Here is a 10,285-nt window from a genome sequence, read left to right on the forward strand (position 1 = left end):
CTGTAGGAGCACACTGACCACCAGGAGGCAGCTCCTGCATTGAGCGTCTGCTCCCTGGTGGTCAGTGCGTGTCATAGCAACTGGTCATTCTGCTATTAGGTCGATTTGCATATTAGCCTTTTATTATATAGGCTACTTTATATGTTTGCTTTTCTTCTTCAACACTTTAAGAAACAAGGGTTTTTAAGCTTATTTTTGTTTGTTTGGAGGTTACCAGGATGTGCTGGGTTTAGCAATTTGGGTTTAGGCAATATGTATTATGATAAGATGCACATAAGAATGGAGCCATGCTGAGGAACATAATATTGCAAGTCACCAGAATTCAGTATTCCATTGTGTTTTCTCATCAGTTCCCACAACCACCTGATCACATAGATGTGACCCCACTCTGTTTTACAGAGAACACCAGGTAGCTGAGATGCTGGATGATTTCCCCAACGACTCAAAATAAGTGGTTGAAAAACTGGCAGCTGAATCCAGCCTGATTCCAAAGCCGACACTCTTGCTCCTGCTCTATGCTGCCTTTCGTGATAGAGAATCAGAGTCTTGGCCTGTCCCAAGGACCTCAAATTCCAATCAGCTTTTAAAGAAGGGGGAGCGCCTCAGTAGGAAATTACCCTATAGAGTCTCAATTTTAGTGGAAAAGGAAGTGAATGCCTCGAATTCCAAGTTGCAGCTTTTAGGATTCTTGAAGCGACCAAAGATATCTCACGGGGCCCTTTCTTTTCTAGGGGCTAAAATATGTCTGAGGCTAAAAAAGAGTGTTGTGTAAACTCCCAGGCCAACCTTGGCACACAGCCTGACCCCCCTCAGTGCCATTCAGGCCTCTTTACGGTATCTTCTCGCTCAAGCCTCAGGATCTTCTAATGGAAACCTAAGTCGCCAGAGCCTCTACATCACTCTGGACAACAGCATTTAAGCATCTCCCAGACACCTGATTAATTCAGGCGACAACTGATAATGTGCATTTTATAGTTTTCAAGACACTTGAGAAGTTTATGTCTTTTTTTTTAAAAATATATTTTATTGATTTTTTACAGAGAGGAAGGGAGAGAGATAGAGAGTTAGAAACATCGATGAGAGAGAAACATCAATTCAGCTGCCTCCTGCACATCTCCCACTGGGGATATGCCCGCAACCAAGGTACATGCCCTTGACCGGAATCGAACCTGGGACCTTTCAGTCCGCAGGCCGACGCTCTATCCACTGAGCCAAACCGGTTCCGGCTGAGAAGTTTATGTCTTTCTATAAATCCCACGAGCTCAGGGACCCTGTGAAGGGGTTGAGCAGGTGTCATTGTCATTTTGCAAAGGAGGAAACCGACTCAGCCAGTCTATGATAAGGACTGACTCCCGGGGCAGAATTTCAACACTGTATCTAAATCTCAGGTTCTTTTTGTGAAAACTATCAACCCCTTTGGCCTCGTACCTTATAGATGTCACAAGGAGAGTTTTTATTTTAATCAGAAATGGGTAGAGGTAAAAAAAAAAAAAAGGCTTAGAATATATAGGCCCACACACTGACAGTTACAGCAATTACGATGACAAAACCAAAGCCGGAGGAGCCAGTAGGCTGCTGAAAGTCACAAAGACAATTAGTGGGAGAGACTAAAATAGAACAAAGGCCTCACTCTTTTTCTACACTTCGGAGCCTGATGTCAGATTCTCCTCCTGCCCTCTTTCCCAGGGCTTCTGGGTGGCTTTTGTTTACATGCACATTCCCGGGCCCCAGACCAGAGAATGTGGCTCAGGTGAGCCTCAGGAATGCACAGTTAACAAACTACTCTCCTGATCCAGTGACTATGGTCCTATAAGCTTAGGCCACGTTTTAAGAAACTCTGCTCTCACTATTTTCAAGGACTGGGGTGGGGAAAACATTGGTTAGCTGCATTTAAGGAACAGTTTACTTTTTGTCAGGCTATCCCAGAGACCAGCCATAATGGTGATCGACAATAGGTTAGCACAGTGGTTCTCAACCTTCTGGCCCTTTCAGTACAGTTCCTCATGTTGTGACCCAACCATAAAATTATTTTCGTTGCTACTTCATAACTGTAATGTTGCTACTGTTATGAATCGTCATGTAAATATCTGATATGCAGGATGGTCTTAGGCGACCCCTGTGAAAGGGTCGTTCGACCGTCAAAGGGGTCGAGACCCACAGGTTGAGAACCGCTGGAGCAGAAAATCAGGCAGAAGGCGGCATATCATAGACAGAGACGCGTCCAGGGAGTCTGCTGCTCCTTCACTCAGAAAGTGAAATAAGCCAGTCAGACAAAGACAAGTACTATCTGCTCTCACTTACATGTGGAATCTAATGAACAAAATAAACTGAGGAATGAAATAGATCCAGAGGCATGGATACATAGAACAGACTGATACCTGTCAGAGGGGAGGAAGATGAAAGAGGGTAAAGGGATTAGCCAAAAACATATTTACATAACATGTAGACACAGACCACAGTGTGGTGATAGCCAGAGGGAAAGGAGATAGGTAGAGTGGTGGTGGGCAAGGGGAGGGGGAAAACAGGTTTGGAAAGAGACTTTGCTTTGAGTGATGGGCTCACAATGCAGTGGGCAGATGGTGTTTTATGGAGTTGTACACTTGAAACCTGTATGGTGTTGTGAATCTATATCACCCTAATACATTCAATAAAAATAAATAAAAAACATGTAGACTCAAAAAAACATGAAAAGTCATCGCTAGGAAAATCTGCCCTTTGCGGAAGCGCAAAGAGAAGCGTGATGGCCACCCTTGGCTGCACTGCCCACTCATCTGATTTCCCAACCTGTTCTAGCCTACTGGCTGAGGCTCTCTCTGTCTGGGCATTGGGTTTTGGCAGGATATGGTTTGTTTTTCCTTAAAGAGAGAGAGGAAGGAGGAGAGAAACATTGATTTGTTGCTCCACGTATTTATGCATTCATTGGTTGATTCTTGTCTGTGCCCTGACCGGGGATCAAACTCATAGCCTTGGCCTATCAGGACAGCGCTCTAACCAACTGACCTACCCGGCCAGGGCCAGTAGATGTCTATGGATAGACCCACTGACCTCCTGCAGCCAGGTGCTAGACAGCCACACTCTGTTGAAGGCAAAGAAGACAAAGCTGTCATAGTATAATTTTAATCTTAAAAATGTGCGAAAGAAAAACCTAGAGCCAGAGAACTTCCTTATCTTGAGCATTTTTTTCTATTCTTTTCTTAAAATAAGCTAGGAAAACTTCCTGAAAATAACAATGTCTGAGATGGTCACTGCAGCTCTATTAAGGTTCGGGGGAAATAAAAAATTGCGTAACTAACTACATTCCTGAGTTCCCTCTCTGTGTGGAAGGACAGTGTGTCCTAAGAAAATTCCATCACAGCAGCTGTCTGACAAAGTTTGCAACCTAGTGGAGAGTGTAGGGAGGATGTGAAGAAATACAAGCGCTTACAACCAGGAAATGTGATAAGAAAACCACTGGAACGATAGCGCATTCTCAGCGTGGAAAAATTAACCTAACAATATTTGTTAGAGCAGGCTTTTGAAATAAGACAGAGGCATGACTTAGCAGAATAAGAAGCAGATAAGTATCTCAGGCTCTGGAAATGGGACGCATGAGGACCTGTGTGCTGTGGGAAAAGGAAACTTTACGACATTAAAACGTTTGTAAAAGTTGGAGTGAAAATTGCAAGGGGGCAGCAAATGAGAGGCGTGGGAGGGAGCTCCTTGGAGTGTTCTTGCTCTGCTAATAGTTGAATTCTTGTAGCTACACAGAGGGCAGGAGACCAACTGGTACAAAATATGTAGATATCCTATGCAAAATAGATGGATGTGTAGTCTAGACTTAGGGCCTGTTGGAACAAACAGATATCAGTCAGAGGTGAGATGGCAGAATGAGAAAGAAACTTTAAGTCTAGCTAGAAGGTAATTACTCTATAGTATTGTCAAAAGATATGGCATACAAAAAAGGGAGGCTGGCTGATCTCTATTTTTTTAAGGAACAGAGATGGGCAGTAGTACTCATTCAAGACACAGTACAGTGTCACTCATACAGTATCAAAAGGTTGGAGAGTAAACAGTGAAGGGGTACTTAAAAGTCTATTCAAATTTCCCAGAGTACAGGAAGCCATTCTATAATAGTCCTGGAACCATCTTGCCTTTAATTAATTAACTGAGCGTACAAGGCACTCTCTATTCCAAAAAGCAATTCATCCTCTGTTATTGGATTGTTAGAACCTTTAACCTAGGTTTCTAGGTGAAGGTGAATGAAATCTGTTTTCCTGCAGATGTAACCCCTGGTGCTAGCTATACTTTCACAAGGAACGTGAAAGACGCCCACTTTTCTGCCTCACATCATCTCAGTGCGCCAGGCAGCCCTTGCGTCTCCCCCAGGGTCCTCACTTCTGAATGAACCTTCTTGGTTACTCAGAGCTGCTCCTGTGTGGCCAGGCTTCTGGGCCTCTCACAACCCTCCCCACACATCACTGGCCGTTTCCTTGATTATTAAAATGTAACACTGCTGAGAAACCAAGAGGTCAAGTCTTGAACTGCAGCTTTGCTAAAGCCAAGCGGGGGTCCAGGCTGCAGAGATTTGCTGTGGTTTATACACTGAGTGGCCAGATTATTATGACCACCCCATCAGTACTTCATTGACACTTCCAAAAATACTGAATATTGAAAACTTCCTAAGCAAATACTCTCAAGGTTTATTATTATTATTACTATTATTTGCATAACTAATTCACTTCATTGTATTGATGGGGTGGTCATAATAATCTGGCCACTCAGTGTAAAAGGAAATAAAAAACCATTCTCCTCTTGGAGCTTCGTTACTAGTTCAAGGCTTCCATTAGTGATAAATGAGTTTCTGAATTACCTTGTACACCATAAACTCTCTCCACAGTTCATGTGCCAAACCTCTTGCTGATGGTTTCTTCTTCCGCTTGCCTTTCCTATGTTGTTTCTCTGAAGCAATGACTTTAATAAAGACACTTCATTGTTCCACCTTCCTGAGTGGGAACGTGGTTGCGTCTCAGCTATTGTACTAGTATGTGCAGTACATCCTTTGGCTACCTTTGGGAATGCCCTGACCCTCTCAGAATACAGCTGGCTAATCCTTTGTTTTAACATCAGGTTCAAAGTCATGGAGACTTAAGTTTGAATCCCAAACCAATTACTCAGTGATGGTGTGACCTTGGATAAGTTACTTGAACTCACCTTCAGTTTCCTAATTTAAAGAATGGCTATGTTAATAGTACAATTGATGCCTAATAATGCTTACAGATGAATAGATGTTTGTTGTTGTTAGTAATGCTATTGCAGCTCTGAAGTGCCCGCTACTGCTCACAGCCATGTGACCCTCTACACACGGCTTTCTTTATCCCAGGATCCTTTGCTCCACCACACCATCATTATGTCTCTAGTTAATAACAGCTGATACTTTCTCTTCTTTACCTGACTCCTCAACTGTGAGACCATGATTCTGGTCTAAAGCATTACATATATCCTCCTCGGTATGGCTTTTTTTCTCCTCTGATGTGCTGGGTTCCAATTCCCAAACACTCCATGGCGGTAATATCAACAATTCTATATTTATTCACTGATTTGTGTCTAGAATATCCACAGCTTGGTTTCTAGACTAAATAAGTGACTATCAGTCTCCACAGAAACCCAGCGAATCCACCCTTCCACCATGTCATCCACACTCGGCATCAGAGTGTCATCAAGTTGGAAAGAGCCCCAGAATGTCATGTGATTCTGCCCCTTCGCCCAGTGATTCCCAAATCTCAGTATGGAAGGGGTTGAGTGAAGAGTAACTTTATGGTAGAGAAACCTGACAAACCTTAGCCAGGTGATAATTCATCTAGATAGCCTGTAGTGTTGCGATGGCACTTGACCTCTGGTGTCTTCCTCCCAAACCATATAACCTCAGTCTAATCACGTAAAAAACAACTGACAATTCCCAATTGAGGGATTTTTTCACAAACTACCTGACCAGAACTTCTCAAAACCGTGAAGGTCATTAAAAACGAGGAACGTCTAAGAAACTGTCACAGCCACAATGAGCCTAAGGAGACATGACAACTAAATGCAATGTGGTGTCCTGGGTGGGATCCTGGAATAAAAAAACTAAGAAAATCTGAATAAAGTATGGACTTCAGTTCATAATATGGTATCATTATTGGTTCATTCATTGTGGCAAATGTACCATACGAACATAAGATGTTAATAATAGGAGAAACTGGATATGATGTATACAGAAACTATACTATCTTTACAACTTTTCTATAAACCTAAATGTATTCTAAAATGAAAAGTTTATTGTAAAAAATTTAATGTGGGATCTTCCCTGGGGATTTCAATTTAAAAGGTGTGTTTGGGTGGGAAGGGGTTCAGGTTTCTGTATTATTAACACACTCGCTTGTTGATTCCAATGCAGTTAATTCACAGACCATGCTTTGAGAACCCTGGTCTGCTCTGAAAGTTCTCATAGTTGGGTGTACTTTTGATGCCTGTGTCCCATCCCAGGTGGTCTAATTTAATTGATCTGGAGTGTGGCCTGGGCATTGATGTTTTTAAAATTCTCTTAAATGATTTAAGTTGCAATCAAGTTTAAAAATTATTTTTCTATCCCTGTGCTGTCCAATATGGTAGCCACTAGCTACATGTGGCTATATAAATCTAGTTAAAATAAAATAAATAAATTCCTACCCACATTGCAGTGATGTGTATTGACAGGTGGCTAGTGGCTACTGTATTGGACAGTGCAGATACTGAATATTTTCATCTTTGTAGAAAGTTCTGTTGGACAAAGCTAGTCTACTAGTATATCATTGGTGTGGAGGGACATTTGTGGTCTTCTCCAAGAGCCTCTGAAAGGAAGAGCCCCTACACATTCCCTGTGAGTAATACACAGGGCAGGCCACTCTTATCACTGGTGAAGAATAACCAGCTTACCCTGGTTTGCCTGGGACTTGCTCAATCACTGACAGTCTCACGTCCCTCAGGTATGGGTAGACCATGACAGTCACGCTAGAGATCCAGGGCCTCTGCAAAGGAGAGCTTCAGCCAGTTGGAAGCTGGGAGCTTTGAGTCTAGTTGGGGTAGAAGGGAGGATCTGATGCTGGGAATGTTTTCTCTAACTTAAGCCAGCTGGTGAGAGCATTGTCTTGTGTGCCCAGAATTTCATGAGGCGGGGATGTTGAATTGTGAAGTCATCTGCCTTTGCATGATGGTTTAGTAGCCTCTTGCTCCCTGCTAGCTTGGTGGATGCTGACAGCCAGGCCACTACCCACACCTCTGTGTATGTCCTTGAATTCAGTCTCTGGTCAAACTCACAGATATCTGGATCAGAATCCCTGCGCCACCCCTTGCTAGCTAAGAAGCCTTTTGTAAGACATTAACTTATCAGAACCTTCGTTTTCTCACCTGTAAAAAAAGAATAATATTTTCCCTTATGGTTGCTGTGAAGATCAAATGAGTTTATAGAAGAAGAAAAATAGCTCATAGTGTTATCTGATAAGTAGTCATTGAAATTATTATTATTTGCCCTCTCCTTAGAATACCTTTGACCTTTATTGTTTAAAAACCTCTTGTTAAACATTTCCTGTGTTTGATGAAGTTCCGTTCAAGAAACATTTACTGCGTACATCTGTATTACTTTCAACAATAAAGATAAGCTTTAAAAAAATAAACAATTACTGCATGCTATAGGCTCTAGTGAAATCAACAAAAATTTCACAGCAAAGGTGAAATCAACTAGTCCTTCCCCTCAAACACATACAGTCTAGCCTGGAAGTTAGAGGTATTATTACAGAACAATGTAGTAAGTCCTACGAGAGAGGTGAACATAGTGTGGTCTAGGCACACAGAGGAGGGCCGCGTAAACTGGGGTGGTGGTGGCGGTGAGCAGGGAAGTCTTGCTGGAGGGTGGTGACACCTAATTGAGTTGAGGATGAGTAGAGCCGGAAGAACTTGAGTGAGGGGTGGAGTTAGAGAGGTGATTGCAGAAAGATGTTCCAGGCAGAGGGATGACATGGGCAAAGGTCTTAAGCTGTGAGTCTGATTTGTTAGCGGAAAAGTCCATTGTTCAGTATTATTGAGGAAGTGTTGGAGCACACTACTTCTGAGTGAGGGTACATAAGGTGAAAAGCAGGCAAAATGTAAACGCTGTTAACAAAGGGACAATAAATAGTGCCCTTGTCCTCCAGGAATTTAACTGGGCTTGTAAAACTCTCTGTGCTTCATGTTTAAACCTTATTTCCCAAGTTATCTTTTGGTGACAACAAGAATGCTAGAAGTTGTTTTGGCTCCAAAATCTAACAAGGTGCTATTCTGCAATCCAACACACATTTTGTTCTTGTACAAGTGAATAAATAAAATAAAATAAAATAGTACTTGAAGGTGCACTTTTAATCTTGAAATTCATGGCATAGTCTGGACACTCGGGAAGACTAAAGAAATGAACAAGCTTACTCTACTTTCCTATTTGTCCTCTATGAGATGGTAGACAGACAGTTTTAGTTTTCTGATCCCTTTCCTAACATAGGACTTGTATGCTATTTCTTAAGTGTCTACTAAATATTAGTAATATATCCAATGTCAGTGCCACAGGTGAAAAAAAATTTAAGCTGAGAAACTGTTATAAATGCCTTGACATGCAACAGGAAATACATCTGTGTATGAAGGGATGGGCTTATGGCCTTCCCAGCTTGTTCACATCCTAATCCTCAAAGCTTGTGAATGTGTTATCTGACACAGATTTTTTTTTAAAGGGAGCTCAGCCAGTGTGGCTAAGTTTGTTGGACGTCCTCCCATGCACCAAGAGGTCACCAGTTCAAGGGCACATGCCCAGGTTGCAGGCTCGATCCCAAGTAGGGTGTGTGCAGCAGGAGGCAGTTGATCAATGTTTCTATCCCTCTCTCCCTTCCTCTCTCTAAAATCAATAAAAACATTGTTTTTTAAAGTGAACTTGTAGATGTGATTAAGTTAATGGTCTTAAAATGGAAAGATTATTCTAGCATCTCCAGCAGGGACCAATGCAATCACAAGGGTCTTTCTAAGAGGGAGGCTGGATGGTCAGAGTCAGAAGAGCAGTTTGAATGCTATGCTGCTGGCATTGAAGGTGGAGAAAGGGACTGACCAGAGCTTAGAGGAAAGGTCACCACCTTGACTTTAGCCCAGGGAAACCTGTTGTGGATTCTGACCACAAGAACTGTCTACAATAAACGTTTGTTGTTTGAAGCCGGTAGATTTGTTGTGATGTGTCAAAGCAGCGACAGGAAACTAGCCCAAGGTGTCTAGTTTCCTCTGCACTTTTGTTGTCTGAGAAAGTGTCTTTCTCAGGTCTAGATCTAACTTCCTCTCACAGAACTCCATGATAATAACAGGTAATAGTTACATAAAGCTTCCCATGGGCTACCAGGGGTGGGCAAACTTTTTGACTCGAGGGCCACAATGAGTTCTTAAACTGGACCGGAGGGCCGGAACAAAAGCATGGATGGAGTGTTTGTGTGAACTAATATAAATTCAAAGTAAACATCATTACACAAAAGGGTACGGTCTTTTTTTTTTTTTTTTAGTTTTATTCATTTCAAATGGGCCGGATCCGGCCCGCGGGCCGTAGTTTGCCCACGGCTGGCTAGGCAGTGTTCTAGGTGCTTCTTGTACCACATCCCTGCAGATGTGGTTAGAGTGGTAATTGTACCAACATGGGTTTGATGAATTTGTCTGCTTGGGTTCTCTTAGAAGAACTCAGCCTTTGGTTCTGAGGATTCCAGAACCTGGAGAATTTCAAGAATGGGAGATGGAGCCGAAGCCGGTTTGGCTCAGTGGATGGAGCGTCGGCCTGCGGACTGAGAGGTCCCAGGTTCGATTCCGGTCAAGGGCATGTACTTGGGTTGCGGGCACATCCCCAGTGGGAGATGTGCAGGAGGCAGCTGATCGGTGTTTCTCTCTCATCGATGTTTCTGGCTCTCTGTCTCTCTCCCTTCCTCTCTGTTAAAAAATCAATAGAAGTATATTTGAAAAAAAAAAAAAAAGAATGGGAGATGGAAAAGATACCTTGCTCTCACTGTGTCTTGTCAGACAAAACAAATTTTATGAGCTGAACTAATAGCTAATGAGTGTGACCAGTCTAGAGAAAACAACTCCTACAGCCCAATTTTTCAACAGCACCAGAAAATCATTTCCCTTACCAGACATCCATATTATGGGGATGTTTGCCAGTATTGACATGGCCTAATTTAAATCAACAAATTCTGGGAATAAAGAATAATTAAGAAATTGTTAGGTAATTATTGAGCACACACTG

This window comes from Myotis lucifugus, unplaced genomic scaffold (genome assembly GCF_000147115.1).
Source record: "Myotis lucifugus unplaced genomic scaffold, Myoluc2.0 scaffold_184, whole genome shotgun sequence".
Taxonomy (NCBI): Eukaryota; Metazoa; Chordata; class Mammalia; order Chiroptera; family Vespertilionidae; genus Myotis; species Myotis lucifugus.